Consider the following 21,280-nt stretch of genomic DNA (forward strand, 5'->3'; position numbering starts at 1 on the left):
GGTTTCTAATACTATTTCATTTCATTATTGTGTTGGTGGCCCAGAGAATCGGTCTGGGAGTCACATTGCCATACATAATTTCCTATAGTGAAAAGTGTCTCCTGCAAGGTTTTTTTTTTTTAACCCTTGTACAACAGGTTTACAGTCAGTGAAATGGTTGTCAAGTTGTCTTTCTTTCTATGTTGTGGAACTTTCTCTTTATTCTCAACTATGTGACAGCTATGCACATTGACAAATAAACCTTAGTGAGTCTCTCTAGATTGATAAGTCACTGCACCGCCAGTCCTTCTGAAGCTCTAGCTGACTTGCTTTGGAGTCTCCCCCAGCTCAATTTATTCCTCTATCTGTTTCTATTCTATGCTGATCATTTTAGTCAGAATAAGGCTAAAGAGAGGTCTCCATGGTGAGATTTCTTCTGGTTGTCTCCATGGTGATCCCTGTATTGCTAATAAATCCACAAGTTAGTTTATTTCTTATCTTGAAATTACCACTGCCTTCAGCATTACAATACACACACAGGAGAAGCTATTGGAGCTTATGCAGCAATATGTGAAGCAGATAGTACCTAACTTCATTAGAGACTCACTTTCTTTTCTATTTCTTTTATTCCTTTTTCTAGAAATCCAATCTCCTATGTTTTATACCTTATCTCTTCCCTACTCCTTCATTATAAGAAAGAAACTAAAGTATAAATAAATGATACAGTAATATATTACCTCCCATAAGGGATGCATGGGTATTAAATTAGAACCAGGAGAATAGATCTCTAATTAAGGAGTTTCAGACATTGAAAAGTATGTGCATAGAAAATGCACAAGAATAGGATCCATATATTGATGTTCTGTGATATCTTTTCCTATCTATAAAGGGGAGGAATAATATTATCTATTTACCTCTGGGAATCATCATGTGGATTTAATGAGATATGGCATGGAAAGTGTTTAGAATTGTATTTGACTTAACTGTTTTTATTTTTATATTAAAATGTATGTTTACTCATAAGGACAAATTAGGAAAAGTTCCCTTTTAATTGTTAAGCTGAAAGAATAAATTACTTGAAGTCTGTTTTTCACTCTTATAGGGAAACTGTAAAACCTTGTTATTCAAACCATGACCCGGAAGTATTCGCCACAGCCAGAAACTTTTTAAAAAGTTAGACTCTCAGGCCCCCATCTGCTCTTAATGAAAAAGAATCTGCATTTTAACAAGATTCCTAAATAATTTGTACATACATTAAAGTTTGAGGAACTTGCCTACAGGTATAATTGTTTGAAATAGAGGCTTTGAAATCAAAGAGACCTAAGTACAAGTTACTAGATATGGAAACATGGGCAAGCTATTTGTCCTGAGTCTCAGATCCCTAGGTATAGAATCTAGGGTAATCACATCAATTTAGTAGAGATATTTTAACAATTAAGTGTAATGCACTTATTTATGCATCTACTGGGCAAATACCGAGTGTTTGATATATTGTTTCCCTTAATTCACAATTCCACTCTATGCATTTTCATTTACTTACAGTCAAGTGAGGTCTGAAGTTTTTAATTGGACAATTCCAGAAATAGTTGAAGTCTTATATTGCATGGTATTCTGAATTTAATAATGAAATCTTATGTCATTGTGTCGTATACCAAACAGACCTCTAATCATTTTTGGTCTAGTGTGTCCAGGCTATATAAGTTAAGCTCCTTCTAAGTCACTTAGTAGTCATTTTGGTGATCAGTTCATTTATTACAGCGCTTGTGCTCCAGTAATTCGTATTCAACATGATTAAGGCCCCCAAAAGTTCAAAAGTAGTGATGCTGTCTGGAAATTTGGATATGTCAAAGAGAACCTGTAAAGTGGTTGCTTTAAGTGAAAAGATACACGTTCTTTACGAAGAAAAAAATTATGTCAAGGCAGCTATGACCTATAGAACATATTTCTCACAGAAAGAGCATATTTACATAAATTTTATTATTGTGTACTGTCATACTAGTTTTCTTTGTCTATTGTCAATCTGATCCTGTGCCTAATTGATAAATTAAACTTTAACTTAGTTGCATCTGGTTTCCCCCCACCCCCTGAGGAAAAAATTTATTTTTTCAATACTAGCTGCAGTTTAAGGCATTCACTAGGGCCTTGGAACACATATGCCACAGGCAAGGAGAGTAGAAAGGGCTACTACATTAGCAAAACAACCTCTGTATGTAAAATGAAAAAAAAAACTTATAAAAAACCCAAATAAATAAATAAATAAACCTCTGAGCCTCTGGAGCATGAAACTTAAAACACTAAAGCACAAATAGTTTGACAACTTTCAATGCAGGATTGTTCATAAAATACATATGAAATTCTAGATCATTTATAAATTCAAAGAGGGAAACATGTAGTAGTTTTATTTTGTATTGGAAGGAATAGGCTGATGGCAAAAGGATTTTCCTTTATGACTGTTTAAATCTTCTACTGCCCTGCTGGATATGATTCATTCAGACATGGGAAATATTTATAATATGTGGAAGAGATAAAGCAAGTCCAGCCAAACGTTTGAGTGTTTAAAACATGATTTTTCCCTGCCAGTGAAGGTGACCAGGTTGTTCTGATGTGTGAACCGAAATGCTGTGAACTGCAAAGTTTTTAAACTTGGATTGGTAATTCCCAAATCTACATTCTCCATCTCATTTCACACTTATGATTGAGAGCAGAGCTCAGAAACTAATTCACTAGAGTTCAAGCTTTGTCATTCATGAAATTGGGATTTCTTCCCTCTTGTAGATGATTAGAAGATATTAAGATAATGTAATCTTTTACAAAAGTTATTGGTTTCTAGTGAACTCTCAAATATAAGTTGCCACTATTGCTGACAGAACATCATACTTACGAAACAGTATTTTTTTTTCAAATCCTGTATTTAGTATGTGTGACTCTAGCCTATTTTCTTGATCTCAGTGTTTATTTGTGGGTAATAGCCAGCCTCTAAATAAAAATATTAATAATTCTGGAAGAACTATGATGAAGATCCAATGAAGATCCAATATCAATGAAAGGTTAGCCTATGTAGTAGAAGATCTTCACAATGGCATCTTCTAGATGAATGAGCATGGGGAAGGAAAGTTCAGTGTTGTACAAATGCTAGTGTAACTCTGTTCTATGAGACTTTCAGTCATTTTCATACTTTATAAACATCCCAAAGAATAAATGAAAGTTACCAACCAATAACACCAATTCCCAATACCTATAGTCTTTGTCTTCAGTTGCCACTGCTCTTACAGCATCCTTTGCAGCAGAATGCAATCCCATTTGGAAATATTAGAACTTGAGAAATATATCAATGGTGTTTCCTGAAATAGAACATGCTAAGCTTGTGGGAGGCTTTCAGCACCTTAACTAATCAATCTAAACTGGGACAAATGAAAAGTTTTGGAGGAGCTTCCAAAGCCTGACCTCAAGTATAACTAATGGTAGACATTAGAGGAACCTGAACTTAGCCTGGATATTTAACTATTTTCATATGACACTTTCCTAGAAATAAAATGCTTCAATAAAATAGTTGGGACATATTTAAAATTCTAACTATATGCCAAATCATTTTCTAAAGAATTGTTACTGAGGCCACCATTGTTATCTTTGATCACTTTTCTTTGATTTCATGGTCAAAACTGTTATTGTCGCACTATACTTATAATTAATAGAGAATATAATTTCATACATTAATATATTGATTATTTGATGTTTTCTCTCATTTGTCATTTGTTTATAAGTATACTTTCTTTGTTCTATTAGACAGACATTTTCCTTAGATTATTATTAGTAACATTATATATTAAAACATTAGTCTTTTGTAGCATTTTTTTCTCAACTTATACTGTAGTGTTCATTCTTACTTATAGTGAATTTTTTTGTGATCACTGTAGGAAATTAGAAATTTTGTTCAGTCAAATAAATCTTTTCATTTATTGCTTTTTGGCATTATTTTTATCACAAAGCTTTCTTTATTGGGAAAACAAGTGAGTACCTGTGCTTTCTCTTAACAAGCACACCGAACTTTATTAAATGTCAAAAATGCTTATTTGAAAACAAAACATAGCCAGAATGATTTAACTTTATTCATGATAACTAAAGTATTCATAAGCCACATGAATTTAAAGGAACTCAATGAATAGACATAATCATCACAGGAGTTAAATAAAATTATCTTTTAAATGATTGCATAGAGTACTTGAGAAAAGAGTAAAAAAAATGTCAGTGAAGGTTAGTAACATAAAAACAAAGTTGTACCTCAATCTTTTAGAGAAGTTATTTAGTTCTAATTCACTGAAGGGAACAGTATTATATTATGTGTATCCTGATTTAGCTTGTTTCATTTGGAACATTTGGAACAAATATTTAACAAGTACTCAAGTATTCAGATATCATTGAAGTATATTAGTATGTTTCCTTGAGGTTGACTGATTCTGTAAAGGTCTGAGTGAATTTTATGATAATTTAAATTTTTCCTTAGCATTTGCATAATTTTTAAAGTCTTTTTCTACCATTTAAGACTTTAATATCTTACTAATTTTTGAATTGAGCTTCTTTGATATCTAAGCAACAATATTTCAATTAAAATATTAAGATATTTATATTTTTATATTTATTTTATGTGCATTATAGAGACAGGCAGAGACACAGAAAGACAGAGACAGAGAGAAGGCACACATATTCCACAGCGTATGTATGGAGGTCAGAGAACAACTTCCACCTTCCACTTTGTTGAAGCTTCATCTCTCTCATTGTTTCTGCTGCTATACTGTATTCTCCAGGCTAGCTACCCCATAAGCTTTCTGATAATTCTATTTTCACCCTCTAGCTCAGTGTTGGAATGCTGGAATTACAAAGGCATGACACCACAGCACATCCTTTTACATGGACTCTGAGGATCAAACTGGGATCTACCAGTCATAGTGAGACATCTCACAAATGACCCAAAGGATATGATTTTTAGTTTACTCTATGAGATAGGTCTTTTAAAATTGTTATCTTATTTAATTTAAACAACTACATGTGAGGCATTTATATCATCTCTGACTTGCATAGAAGAAAAGGAGGGCTGGTGAGATAGTACAGTGGGTTAGGGTATTGGCTGCCAAGCCAGATGACCTGAGTTTGATCCTTGGGACCCACGTGGTAAAAGGAGAGAATCAACTCCCACAAGTTGTCCTCTGATTTCCATATATGCTTCATGACACACATATACATGCACTACTGAATAAATAAATACAAGAAGCCAAACCAGAGACTACATAAGTTTCTAAATACATAGTGTCAAGAGAAAGAAGTAAGAACCTGGTAAGTCTAATTCTATGGATAATGTCCTACAACTATGGTAAAGATCATCATGCACACTTATCAAATATCATGCACCCTGTCCTATCTAGTTTTATGTAAAATTGACACAAGCTAAAGTCATCTGAGAAGAGAGAATGTCAATTAAAAGAATGCCTCCATAAGACTGAGTTGTAGGCCAGCCTGTAATGTGGTGATATTTTGTTTGTGATCTAACAAATAAAGCTTGCCTGAAGATCAGAGTGTGTAGCTAAGCCACTAGCTAGCCAAAGAGGCCAGGCAGTGGTGGCACACACCTTTGATCCCAGCACTTGGGATCTCACACCTTTAATCTCAGCGCTAGGGAGGTGGAGCCTGGAAGTGATATGGCTGAGAACAGAGAGGAATATAAGGCATGAGGAGACAGAAGCTTGGGACCTCTTTCAGCTGAGGATTGTGTAGAGGTAAGAACTAGTGAAATGGTTGCTCTGCTTCTCTGATCTTTCAGCATTTGCCCCAATATCTGGCTCCAGCTTTTTATTAATAAGACCAATTAGGATTCATGCTACACTGTAAGGCATTTTTAAAATTAATGTTAGATGGGAGAGGGCCCAGGCCACTGCAGGTGCTGTCATCCCTGGGCTGGTGGTCTTGGGTTCTGTAAGAAATCAGGTTGAGCAAGCCTTGGGGAGCAAACCAGTGAGCAGCACCCCTCTGTGGCCTCTGCATTAGTTCCTGCTCCAGGTTCCTGCCCTGTATGAGTTCCTGTTATGACTTCCTTTGATTATTGACAGTGATGTGGAAGCTTAGCCAAATAAATTCTTTCCTCCCCAAGTTGCTTGGTGTTTCATCACAGCAATAGTAACCCAAACTAAGATAAACTGGTGTCAGGATAGTGACAGACCTGGCCATGTTGTTTTGGAGAGGATTATGGAAGGACTTTGGGACTTTGGTTAGAAAAGTCATTGTGTGTTGAGAGCTCAGTGGACTATTCTGAAGGAGCTTAGAAGATAAGAATGTTGAGAGCGGTAGAGACAATGGTGGTCTAGCTTGTGGAGTTTCAGAGGGAAGCAAAGACTCTTTCATGTCATTTTAAATCATGCTATTCCACTCATAGCCATTAAAGCTTGATACTCAGAAGACTAAAAGCATTTAGTCCTTCTCTCAAAGACCCAAAGTCTTAACAGTTTCAACCTTGTTCAAAAGTCCAAAGTCTTGGCCAGGTAGTGGTTGCTCATGTCCTTAATCCCAGCCCCCAGGAGGCAGAGGCAGGTAGATCTCTGAGTTTGAGGCCAGCCTAGTCTATAGAGTTTGTTCCAGGACAGCCAGGGCTACACAGAGAAATCCTGTCTCAAAAACAGAAAGCAAATGAAAACAACAACATATTGGGTACTGGGATCTGAACCTGGGTCTTCATGCTGAAAAGTCCAAAGTCTCCTCTGAGACTCAAGAGAATCTCTTAACTGTGAGTCCTTATAAAGTAAAAATTAAGTTGCATAAATCCAGTATAGAATAGAAAAGGACAAACATTCCCTTTCCAAAGGGATGTATGTAAGCATAGCAAGGAAAAAAAATGGACTAAAGCAAGATGGAAACCCAGCAGGGCAAACACCAAATCTCGTAGCTTCATGACCAGCATCTGGTGATCTTGACAACATGCTCTTTGTAGCAAACAGTCTTAGATAGCCTTTGTAGCACTCATAGGCTCTGACTTAAGCCAGCTTTCCTCTGCAGACATTCCACAGTCCTAACATCTGCAACATCCCTTGAGTCTCCATTGCAATTTATTCTTCTCCTTCAGTTTTACACAGTGGCATCTCATGGCCTCTTTACAGAGAGACTGACACTGCCACACATTTCTTGGCTTTCATAGCTTTCTGGAACCTCAGTACAAGCCTCCATGATCCCATAACTTGTGTGTGTGTGTGTGTGTGTGCGCGTGCGCGCGCGCATTGTGTGTTTCCATAAGCATATGTAGGTATGCATACCCCTATGGAAACATCCTAAGAAACACATGCACAGTGTCTTGTAGGTGATTCTAAATCCAGTATAATTGACAATTAAAAGTAATCATCAAAACCTATAAATAAGTTTTAATAGTTACCTGATGTAGTCTCCCTTTGTAAACCAAGGTCATATGCAAGTGTTCAAAGATAGATAGTGAAGCTATGTAAATCTATTCTCAAATATTTTTTGCATTATCCTCTGGGCACTGCTTCGAGTCATATTAGTCTCCTTTTTGTACCTACCTGTGACTCTATTTCTTAGTTATAAAGTAGGAAAATAAAGCTTAATGCAATTTATAGATGGTATAGCAATTCACAGTAAAATGTTGAAATCTGTTTTTATGGAATTTTCAATTTTAAGGCTTAGCAATGATAAAAAGGTTCTGAAGGGGGAAAAAGAATGTGATAGCTATCTAATTCTGTGATATTCCAAGAGTAGAAAATCTATCTTTTTCCTCTGGAAAAAAAACTACCCCTATTTGAAGAATTTGAAATTAACATAAAACTACTTATTTTGTAAGTGTTGACATTATCAGTGTTCAAAAAATGAACTACCCTCTATCATAATGTATAAATTTACAACTATGTAAATGCCATCTATCCATCTCTAAACCTTTTTCAACAAATAAATCTTTTACTCGTCTGGTAGCTGTGTACTAAGCATTTTGTGCCATATCTAAGACAGTCATTTAGGGAAAGGAACATCTTAAGAGTTCATGTATTTTTTCAGGCTTTCCATTAAGGTTCTGAAAAAGTATTGGAAATACCTAATGTATCTGCAAATTATTCTTAGCATTAACATTTCTTGCCCCCATCTTTTCTGTGTCTGCCTGTCTGTCTCTTTGGCCTACTCTAACATCCTCTGTTTAAAGACAAAATTTTGGTTTTTTCATAAGCTCAACCCTTATCAGGATTCTTAAATAAGTAACAACTTTTTTATCCATCTTTAGATAGGTCTTCCCCTTTCTCCATTATTGTAGATCAGGTACCTTCTTCCTTACTGTGTACTCACTTGCTCTCAATAACTTTTTTGTATAAATCTTCTACACATATGACATTAAATTCATAAAAGCAATGTCTTCATTTGATATGAATTAAAAATCCTTATCTAAACGTGTATTTTCAAAAACAATCTGAAAGTCTGGCAGACATTTGGAGGCAAAGGTGCTCTTTTCGCTGCCCTTAAACAGTTACCAACATAGAATACTTGTAAACCTCTGGTTTTGGTCTGTATGCCTCAGGATCATGGTGATGTCAAATATTCCCAATCTCTGAGATACACCCATGAATAATTTGAGTGTGTAAGTCTAGAAAGTGGATCTAGGAAGGAAAGGAAGTGAAGTAGGTAGGTGAAGAACAAGAAATGAATCTAGACAAATAGTTGGGCTACACTACAGTCCTGTTCATACACAAAGGTCTAACAAATGTCCCTAGTGAGACATGGGAGAGGGATGAAATAATTATATGCTGATCAATGAAAGCAAAGTACAATGTTTCCCCAAGATGGTTATCATTACAAGTCCAGTGGACCATATTTAAAACTTTAGCATTCATTACTTTAACATAACATTTAATTAAGATCCTGAGCACAGGTTTTAGTTTTTTCTTCTCTCCCAGACATACATTGCTTGAGCTTTCTCTGGAGCTCCATATCACATGGATTAGTTAAGGAACTTTTGTTAAAGTGAATTCCTGATACATTTAGAAATATCTAGGAGCTTATAATGCAATTTTCAGTGGCATCAAGGAAACTTTTTTATAAGAGGTCTGAGGCTTCAGCCGGTATACTGTTTAGCATCTTTTCTTTCCTCAGCTCCTTACTCATGCCTGACAATCCACCCAGGTGTACATGGAAGTATTTAACTATAATCTCCTGATTAGAGACCTCCCATGATCAAAGTCCTGTTTGTGTATATAAAATATATGCTATCCCATTTCTTACTCCACAGAGAATGTTCCCCTGCACTGATTATTAAGTGGATTTTACAAATGTACTCTGTGGATAAGCTTCATCCTTCCCTCTGCTTCCTTGACCACATTTTCCTTTGGTTCTTCCTTCTTCACCCACTTGTGACTCTATCACATCTTATTTTCCTGAAATTCTCATCCATAGCCCAATTATGTTTCCTTGTTCTTCAAATACCCCTACAAACATTTCTATATAACTAAATTTTCTTCCTTGACCTTGAAAACTCTTTTTTAAAAAGGAGAACAAAGAAAGAAAAACAACATGCACAGTGCTGTTTTGATACTCTCTAATTTTCAGCTTTCCCTGAAAACAACTCATATAGGAACTTGTAATAATCTTGTTCTGTGTAATTTAGTCATACTTCAATTTCAGAGAGAAAAAAATCCATTATTCTGCCTTGTTTCCTTTCTTTCTTCTCCCACATCTTTCATTAACTCAGAATGCATTTTAGAGCCTCCTTCCACTTTCCAATATTATAAACACTGGGGAAGGGGGTTACAGTTAGTTTTTTACCCTTCCTTCAAAAAGAATCCTGGGCTGATAGCATTAGCGATTCAGTCTAATTTAAACTGTATTGAAAGTACAGTGTAGGCTTGCGATGTTCTATAAATAACAGCCACATTTTCTAAAGCTGTCCATGGTTTATGGAGGACCCCAATTAAACACAAAACAGCTGAAGGAATGAGCCTGACAAAGAAAATACATGTGTAGTATTCTAGGCAGGATAGACCATGGAATAAATCAAATTCTAATTTCTGTAAAGTCATTGAGCTTCCATGTTTTGTTGCGATCAAGTGCTAAATAATAAATTCAATTGATTTTACACAATCATATAAATAATTCTTTTATTCTACAGGTGACTGGTTGGAAGTTTTGCATGAGAGCACACATTTAGAGCAATCAAACCTAAATCAAATCTCATCTCCCTAGCCTCATATTCTGCCACCTCTTCTTTATTACTATTTAATAATCAAACTCAACTGCCTATATAAAAATTGTACAAGTTTCAAGATATTATATTAGAGCCTGGGTCAAAAACCAGTGTGCTAACTTTCCAACTTTCAATCCTCTGATATATCTATATTAGTGGTCAAGACCGTGGGAGATAACATTGCAGAACACACAGTAACCTGATTTTCATGGGCAGCTTTATATTCCATTTTACCAGGAGTAGTGGTAAGAGAGAAAAATATGGTGGTGGCGAATAAGTAACCTACAAATGAACTCCATCTAGAACATTCCTTAGCTAGCTTGCATATTTCCATTTAATGAAACATTCTGATTTGAAATACTTACTTCCAAATTAGTAGACAGTATTCTGTTTAAACTGTCTCTATCCACATTTGGTGAGAGGAGTTAAATTCATATACCTTTTGTGGGGATTGGGTAAGAAAACTGTCTATGAATTAACTGGACAAGTTTTTCTGAGCAATAGCCTACACAATAAAGACCATGCAGCTGAACTGCTCTCAACTTTAGAATGTAGGACTTAGATTCCATAGTATGCATTCACACAATCTTTTTCCCCTCCAACATAACATCTCTTCCACTACTTGTTTCTTCAAGTTTATCACCCACAAACATATATCTATATACAAAATTGGCAAGCATGAATGTCTACAATATTGCCAATAAAGTGCTAGAAATACTGAAAGCTGAATAGTTTCATTTTGTAGGACTGTTACCCAGACTGCTGCCATGTGCAGGCTAGTTTTCAATCTAACACTATTCTTTGAGGAAACAAACAAACACAAAAACAAACAAATAAAAAATAATGGGCAACCTTGTAAATCTAGCTTTAAATTTAACAGCAGATTTTCTAAGACGGCACTGTCAATTCCTCCTACCCATTAGTTTTTATGCACAATGTTCTCTAATAATGTCCATTTTGTCAGATAGCTCACAATCATTTGGACACATACCTGACAGAAAGAAAGGTCTCTTCAAATCCATTAGAGCTGAAGAACCGCCCCCCCCCAAAAAAAAACACCTTCACACTGTGTATATGGAACTTATTGGGTAAGTTGTTTTCTATGTATTCACTGTGCAAAATGTTCCGAATATATTTAGTCAGTGAATATTATTACAGTCAGAGACACCTAGCCCTCTACATTCATTCCCATTATTTCTTGAATTTGTCTTATCTAATTGTGCCTATCCCTTTAATTTTGTTTCCATTAGTATATTGAGCTTTTCCTCATTCTATTTAGCATGCAAAAATCAGCACTAATCATTCATCTATTCAATCACCTTATGAGGTAACCGGAATCTATTACTGCTTTCAACCTCCTTTTGAAACATTCATTACCTTTCTTACTGTTTAAAACTGTGAAACATTCCTGGTGTACATATTTAGCCCAATGTAGAGGAATGCTGTTGTATAGAACAAAACAACAGGGGATGTGACATTTCTGGAAACAAAAAGAATAAAGTCATTTGAAATTAACTCCCTTAGAAGTCTATTAATCCCTCATTCATATCTGTTGAATATGCTGTCTAAACTACAGTGCACTGGTAATGTAATCTCTGGACTGTTTCAGTCTTTAATGATCAAAAACTAAAGGGGGAGACAATATATGATATTGAAAGCATAGTTAACATTCCATTTTTTCCAGGCATTGAGAAATTGCTTGTCTATTATAAAAGTGCCTCTTAATTCATTTATTTATTCAAATTTTATTAAGTCCCAGTCTGTGCCCCAAGTACACAAAAAGGCACAGATGCTGGAGGGTCAACTTTAGGAAGGTCTCTATCCTCCAGGGATGCTTGGGACTGTAATTGGTGTGCTTGCCTCGGGCTTCCCTAATTATTGTGATATGAACAATATAAAACAAAACATTTAGTAGGTATTCTATTGTCATTATATATGGATCATATTAAACCATTCAGTTGATTACAAAGGTACTTCTTAGAGAATATATGTAATGCTTATAAACAAGAAAGTAATTTACCCTATACAGAGATTTCAAAGTATCAATGAACGTTAAGCAGAAATGATACATTCTTTAGAAAACCTACCTAAGACCACTGTCTTACAGCAGTAGTATACCAGAACTACCTGGAAGCCTTTTTGTTTTTCTTTTGAAGGACACAATCTTTAAACTAATTTTTTAAGTTAGCATACAGACTAATGGGTTTCATTATGAAATCTGCATACATGTATTCTTCTTCTTCTTCAACTGTCCTCCCCAGTGTTCCCTCTGTCCCTCTTGCTGCTTCCCTTCTCTGCCCCCCCCAACAGTCCCTGTTTCTACTTTCATGTTACACAAATTACTCTCTCTTCTTCTTATCTACATTCCCTGAAGGTCTCTTCCTCTCCTCTCCTGGTTCCTTTTCTAATTTTATTACACATACAGAGGGCGCACATGCGCGCACACACACACACACACACACACACACACACACACACATACACACACACACACACACACCACACCACCACCACCACCCCACACACATACCACCCCCCCACACACACATACTACACACACACCCCCACACACACATACCACACACACACACACACACACCCCACACACACACACCTTGTAAAACCTATCTCTGGGACCCATCCCTGAACTGGATTTTCTGGTTAATCAGGTTTGGGGTAAGGGCCAAGAATTCCCATTTGCATTTCTAACAAGTTCCCAGGTGAAGTCTTGGCTGATGTTCTTGAGCTACATTTGGAGAAACACTGATGTATAGAGTTCTTTGAAGACATTACAATTACACGACTGAAAATATCAAACCTTATATGTTAAACCTAAATCAGGGTTTAATACTATCACAATAGCAGATTGTGCCTACAGTATTTTTTAACTGAGACCTAGGACTTAAATATCTCTAGCCTACCTGGGGCGGTGGTGGCGCATGCCACCTTTAATCCCAGCACTTGGGAGGCAGAGCCAGGCAGATCTCTGAGTTCGAGGCCAGCCTGGGCTACAGAATGAGTTTCAGGAAAGGCTCCAAAGCTACACAGAGAAACAAACAAACAAAAAAATCTCTAGCCTATTTTATTCACTCCCTAGGCCCCATGTCCTTAGCTTTACCCTCAGGGCATCAGAAAGCAATGTGTTTAAATAATTTACTTACAAACTAAAAGCCTTCTTTGGGGGGGAACACACTCTTTCTCTCACTCTGGTGCTTTCTGAAATGCTCTGTTATATAAGGAACAAATTACTCACAAATTTAAGCAGATGTCAACAACTATTACCCTAGTCAAAGCTGATTGTGAACAGTGTGGAAGAGAGCTAGCTCTTCAGTGTTTTCTCTTTCTGATGAAGGGGAAGTCAGGCAAAATCGATATTAATCTGAGTGCTCAGATTCTTACAGTTGAATTTAAATAATGAAATAAAATGTCAAACTTTTCTTTTTACAAAATCCTTTCCTTGCTTCCCCAAATCTGTATGATGTTTTAGCTAGATGAGCTTTTGCTGATGTAGTCCCTGAGCACATTCATAGAAACCTTCCAGTGAACTAAGCCACAGAGTAGCCTCAGGTTCTCTAAATGACAAAATGACTGTGGTTAAACAAAATATAAGCAGGGAAGCTTCATTTTCACCCAGAAAAGCCTGTTCTCCACATGGACTGTTATGAAATCTGGCTGGCTGAGGGAGCCTCTGGTACAATGACTCCACAGTTATTTTAAATATCAGTGTGGGAGGAATGGGGGATGGAATGGACACAAGTTTGATGAATTCCCTTTTCCGACCTCTGGAGAAGAGGAACTCTGGGCAAGATGCTGCTTTATTTACACAGAGAAAAGCATTTGTGGAATAGACTAGGCTGATGACAATGAGGAAAAAGGAAAAAGAGACTATTAAGTGGAAAATATTTCCATTTACTCATAATTTTAAAGCAAAATCACACAGCAACTAATAGGATAAATTTTTAAAAATTAATGAATATATTACCATTCATTCATCTCTTTGCTGTTTCAATGTTCTTAACATATTGAGCTGGAATATCTGTGCAGCTTTTATTATCTGAGTGAAATTTAGTCTGTCAGAATTATAATCAAGAGCAGCCTAAACTAAGCAGCCTTTTTTGGTGAGGTAATTTTTCCCAGGATACCTGCCCATCCCAGGAATTTTCTATATCTGGCCATTTAAATATGGACTCTCCCTTCCTCCACAGCTGCGTGATACTTTAAATCAAAAGTCAGGATCCTTTGTAATTGTTTCTGAATATCCTTCCAAAATAACATCTCAAAAAGATAGGAAACAACTCCCCCCACCCCTCAAAGGCAAATGAGATAAACATCGTCATTCAAGTCAGGATGGGATCATGTAATTTAAATGTAGCCTCATGAATTTTAGGTCTATCATTAATTACCTAAAGAATAGCAAAATACTATAAATGTATTTATAAAATAAAATTTCTCTGTGGGGCATGGAGAGATGACTCAGCAGTTAAGGGTGCTTGCTGATCTTCCAGAGGACCTGAGTTTGATTCCCAGCACCGACATCCAGTGGCTTACAATTACCCGTAACTCCAGCACCAGGGATCTAATGCTTTTTTCTGACTTCTGATGGACATCTGCACACATATGAAATACACTCACATGTACATATATATACATAAATAAAATTATTTTTAAAAGAAAATCTCTCTGAAAGCAGAGAAAATACTTATCAAACGCATAAGCATTAAAAATGAATGAACATTATTTTAAAAATAAAAGATGAGGGAATAGTTCTGGAATGTACAGCATCCCTTCTCTACCAGAAAAAACAGTAGCAGATATTATTTATGTAAAATAATGGAATTTATCATGATATTTTCCCAATGCACACAATGTGCTTTGATCATATCCACCCTTCACCCTATCCTGCTAGTCCTCCCTTTCTTGCAGTAGGGCTCCTTCTATTTTCATGTCTGTTAGGTTTTTTTAAAACCTAAATTTTGCATAAGGGAGAAAATAAATGATATTTGTCTTTCAGAGCCTGCATATTTTGCTTAGATCATGAGCCTCAGTTCTATTTCCCCCCTTTCCTTACAAGTAACGTAAGTTTACCCTTCTTTGTGACTAGATAATACTCCATAGTGTGCTAATATAATGTGCGAGTGTATGTAAAATCTTCTTTATGCATTCATCTGTTAATGAACACACAGGCTGATTTCCTAAGGGCTATAGTGAACAGTGCATCAATGAGCATGTGTATGAAAATATCCCTATTCTATCTAACCTTGCTGCCTAAAAGGTTTTGTTCAAGATTGGTAAAACAGGATTATTTGATAATTATTTTATTTATTTTACATTAGCACATGAAGTGTTAGATTTCATTATCACATTTTTCAAATAAAATTTGCCTTTGTTGTTCCTCTTTCAACCTTCTTCTCCCCCTTGTATCTATCTTCTCTCCCTCCCTTGTACCATTCTACCCCAGCAGCTTTCTTTATGCTTCTCATGTTATATGTGTCCTTTTTGTCATCCCTCATTCCTACCTTAACACCTCGGTTCCCCCACTCTCTCCTGGTCTCCTGTCTAGGCTTAAAAACCTATATCCACTTTTATACCCCTTATTTACATAGACATAAACATTAAAAGTTGGGATCCACATATGAGTATGAACATGTAATTTTTGTCTTTTCTGATTCTAGGTCACTTAAAATAATTTCCTGATCCATGCAATTTTCCTGCAAATTTCATTCTTCTTTACAGCTAAGTAAAACCCATTGTTTATATTTGCAACAATCTTATTATTCGTCTATCTGTTAAAATTAATGCTAAGGGAGAAAACAGATATAGGAATAAGCAGAGACTAGAGGGAGGAAGAAATTGTCATCATTTGTGAGAAAGGCTGAAGCAAGAACACTAAGTGTCTTAGTTAGGGTTACTACTGCTGTGATAAAACATCATTTTGTGGGATATATGTACATTGTATGAAGATGTATTGCTGTGATTGGTTTAATAAAGAGCTGAATGGCCAATAGCTGGGCAGGAGGTATAGGCAGAACTTCTGTGCAGAGCTAGAGGAAGTAGGAGGAAATGAATCTAGGCAGAGAGAGATGCGAAATTAGACACACAGAATAGGATAGAGGTATCCATGTGGTAGAATGTAGATTAATAAAAATATGGGTTAATTAAAGTTATAAGAGGTAGTTAAAAACAAGCCTAAGCTAAAGGCCAAGGCTTCATAATTAATAATAAGTCTCTGTGTCATTATTTGTGAGGTGGCTGCCAGGACAGAGAAAGACTCCTTACAACACCATGATCAAAAAAAAAAAAAAAAAAAATGTTGGGGAGGAAAGGGTTTATTCAGTGTCTGCTTCCACATCACAGTTCTTCCTCAATGGAAGTCAAGACAGGGACTCAAATAGGAGAGGAACTGGTGGTAGGAACTAATATAGAGGCCATGGAGGGGTGCTGCTTACTGGCTTGCTCCCCATGGCTTGCTCAGCCTGCTTTCTTATAAAACCCAGGACAGTCTGGCCTACAACCAGATCTTTTGGAGGAATATGTTCACTTGAGCCTCCCTTCTCTCTGATTCCTCTAGCTTGTGTCAAGTTGACATAAAACTAGCCAGTACACTCAGCATCTTAGAGAAAATGAAAGGAGAAATCAGAGAGTGATAAAATATGTTTACATACAAGTTAAATCCTATAATATTTACAATTGGGTATTGCTATCCTGAGTTTTTAATGAAGAAAATAAGAAACATTGTTTTTAATTAAGTTTCTAAAAGTCATAAATAATAAATGGTATGACCAGGATGCAAAGTAAAATTTGTCTGATTCTAAAACTCAGAAAACAAGAATGTTCACAACCCTGGTTACAATTTATAGTCACCTTGAGAGATATGGAAATGCTCCCCTCTTCTGTTAAAATTGGTCTGAGGAAAGACTTTAGCTTTGGGACTTTAAGGGGCTTCCTAGGTGTTTCAAATGTATAGTCATAGATGAAAATCCCCACGGTAGGTCATATTTCAGCATAGGAGTGAAATGACTTGAAGAGTGAGTGGGAAATTGTGCTCAGGGGCAGTAAGAGCTGAGAGAATTATTATAGGTAGTGAACAGGACAGTGAAGAGGAGTAGATTTGAAGGAGACAAATTTGACGTGGGTTGAAAAGTGAGTTGGAAGTGGACACAGGAAAAAGAGAGTAGTAGATTCTTCTCACAGTAACTACAGAGGTGAAGGGAGGCTGGTGATAGTCAGTAGTAACATAGTTCAAGAAAACGCTCTGGGAAGGTGGAAAGCTATGGGAATACTTGGAGACTGGGGCAAAGGTATCCACAGAAAATGAGAATTGGAGGAGAAAAGGACAGAAACATTTTTTTTATACTGGTAAAGGTTAATTAAGATAGGTAGTAGGATAGTAAAATAATGGAATTGCGATACTTAGAACAGGGAATTGAATAAAAGACCCCAAACAGGAAAATAGAATTCACTCGAGATCATATCAAAAGAATTTTCAGTATAAGTAATTATCAATGTTTATACTTAAGAATTACATATAGGTGAGAAACCATGTAATAGGGGTTCCTCACAGCCAGAAATTGCACAGGTTGATTAAGTGGTAGGGCAAAGAACTGAACTTTAAGTTTGCTAGTGAAATCACATAGAGATGCACGTTAGAATCTAAGCAAGACCATTTTACATAAAATTGAATATATTGAAATTTACATGAGAACCTGATTTTGAAACAAAAGTAAATGAAATCCAAAATTCATGTTCATATTCAAATGCATTAAGTGGCAAATAGTGTCGAGTCTAATAGAGGAAGAAGCTATGGTCTCAAATCAAGAAATAATGAGCAATGATTACAGTAGTGACCAGAGCCCCAAATAATTGATTTATAGTTTTTTTTCTTGATTTCAGGCAGACTACATTTCAGACACTGAGCAATAAACACAGGTTATATATAAAATGAGCAGACTACAGAGAGTTAGCAATTGTACCTTTTTAAAATTCAACCAGGTAAAAAGGAACTTCTTAAACATTGCTCAAACCAAATGCATCTGGTCCCTTATCTTAATTCAGATTATCGAGTGCTCGAGCTTCCTAATTTTAAGACCTCATTCCATGTATAGAATATTTTAGTGATGACACCATTTTTGAGAAATGTTCTTCTAGATAGCTATGCATTGAAATCTGTACTTTCTTTTTTATTTTTATTATTTAAAACAATTTTTAGTTTAAATATATTTTGATCATATTCTTCCCCTTCCCCAAGTCCTTCTAGACCCCTTCTCCCCCACCTACCCCACTTTTATGTTTTCTCAGAAAACAAACAAAACCCAAATACAAAACAACCCCCCCCAAAAAAAAACCCAAGAAGACAAAATAAAACATCACCCAAAAATAAAAGCACACACACACACACACACACACACACACACACACACACACACACACAGCAGAGTCCATTATATGTTGGTTACCTATTCCTGAACATTAGGCGTGCCCTGGAGTGGTTGATATACCCAGTGTCACTCCATTGGACAATACTGAGTTTCTCTCTCTTGACAGTATAATGGCATTTCAATTGTTAACATTTATCCTGTGATTAGGTTTTCATTCATTCATTTAAAAAATAACAAAATAAAATATAGTAAGATAAAACAAAACTATCACATCAAAGTTGAACAAAACAAATCAATAGAAGGAAAAACACCCAAGAAAAAGCACAAGAATCAAGAGACCCACTGGTTTGAACACTCAGGAATCTCATAAAAACACTAAAGTGGACGCCATAATATAAGCACAGAGGACCTGGTACAGACCTGTGCAGGCCCTGTGGATGCTGCCTCAGTCTCTGTGATTTCATATGAACTTTGATCATGTTGATTTAGAGATCCTTGTTTTCTCGGTGTCCTCCATCCTCTCTGGCTCACTCTTCCCCCTTCCTCTTCCTTGGGGTTATCTGAGCTCTAAGGGCAGGGATTTGATCGAAACATCCCATTTAGGGTATAGTGTTCCAAGGTCTCTAACTCTGTGCATGATATCTGGCTGTGGGTCTCTGAGCAAGGCATCAATCTATGAATTTACCAGAATAACAGGAGTCATTTTATCACTACATTTTTCAGACCAGTATTATTTGGTTGTACCCTAGGTCCCAGGGGTATCTAGTCTCAAATTCTTGGTCACTCAAGTAGTGTCAGGTTTGGGTTCTATCTTGTGGTGTGGGCCTTAAGTCAAATCAATTACTGGTTGGTCACTCCCACAAGCAGACGCAGACAGACAAATATAGTATGTATTCAGTTATAAGCAGATCATATTAGCTGTTAAGTCAATGACAAGGTACAATCCATAGAACCACATAGGGGAGGTATTTAGTAAGGGACTAGAGGGAACAGAGAGATATATTTAGGAAAGGTAAATAGAATAGATAGTATGGATGGAGGCAGGGCTGGAAGGGGAGGATTAAGTGGGGAGGGAATGGAGAGAGGGTTTGTGGGAAGGAACATGGGAAGAGGCAGCTAAAATGAAGGGGCTTTGAAGGGCGATATAGAAACCTAATACAGTAGATGTTTCCTAAACTATATAAATATATCAAAGCAATCTAAATAAAATTGGCAAACAATGGGGGGAGACAAAGTCTGAAATGGCTATCCCTTGTCACCAAATTAAGCTTCCACATTTTGGATTGGGGTATATCTAATTGAGTTATTGGCCAAAAGGGACCCTTGGGAATCCCCCAAACAACCCAGGTTGTTGCCAAGACTATAGGATCCTCCCTCAAACAGACAGCAAGGCCCTATTGCTTAAGACACCTACACAGCTCATTGAACATGGAGATGTTGAGCTGGTGCTTACATAGAGCCTTCACCCCTAAGTTCCAGTGTCTTTGGTACAGGAAGATACTCTGTACACTATCAAAAGAGAAACATAAACACCACGCCAGCCATAAATCCTTTATCTACAATGGTGTGTTACCTGTAAGAGATGCTAGGACAATAAGGGTTACACTTTCTGTTCTTTGAAATGTTCTTACAACTTGGTATGTTGCACAAGGTTCCTTTACTTTTATTCCTCACCCCTCTTTTCTTCTGTCTTTAGATCAAAAATCTCCTTAAGATCTACCTAGGGATGCTTTCTCTAGAATCATATGTCTATAATATTTGAATTCTAATTGTTATTCATACCATGCATCCCAGTTGCTATTACTTATCCAGATTCTATTTGCCCTAAGCTCTATGTTCTGTCAGGTGAGAACCATGCCTGACAGGTTATAGCTGTTCAACAAACATGGCTTTTTTTGTATCTGAATAGGCATGCAAATGATAATAGAAATGCATTATATGGAGGACAAACAAAGGAGATTAAGGTCACGTAGAATGACAACATACTTAACAGATAAAACCTACTCTACCTCTAAATCTCTTTCATCCTTCTCAATTGTTATAGATGTTAGATGCAAGTTCACTCCTCTTCCAATAGCTGACACCTTCATTTCCTGATCTGCAGCTAATGCAATCTACTTCACTTCTCTTGAGACTTATTTCCTGAATAGACAGCTAGAGCTCTCCCTTTTTCTGTTGCTGTGGAAAGCAAGAAGAACCTGTGATAGTATTTCCTTTAGGAACAGATTTAAGCTAGCCATCAACAAGTGTAAAGCTATAAATAAGTTACCTAGCATAGTTCAAGAAAGGACAAGATTATGGATTGCTTTAGTACATATAGGTGACAAGCTATAAAGAAAAGTAAAGAAATAATCAGGACAAAATTTTCGATAGTAATCATCTCTGTGAGGAGGAAAAGGGAGAAGATATGATTAGAGAGACAGATTAAAAGTTGGGTGTGGCAACACATGAACTGTGAACCAATAGCTGAGGAGCCCCTATGGAACTGGACTAGGCCCTCTGGATAAGTGAGACAGTTGATTAGCTTGAACTGTTTAGGAGGCCCTCAGGCAGTGGAGCTGGGACCTGTCCTTTGTACATGAGCTGGCTTTGCTCAGCCTTGGTGTAGGGAGGAGGAGACTGGACCTGCCTCAACTGAATGTACCAGGTTGGGCTGACTCCCCAGGGGAGACCTTACCTTGGAGGAGGTGGGAATGGGGGGTAGATTGGGGGGGCA

This window comes from Peromyscus leucopus, chromosome X (genome assembly GCF_004664715.2).
Source record: "Peromyscus leucopus breed LL Stock chromosome X, UCI_PerLeu_2.1, whole genome shotgun sequence".
NCBI lineage: Eukaryota > Metazoa > Chordata > Mammalia > Rodentia > Cricetidae > Peromyscus > Peromyscus leucopus.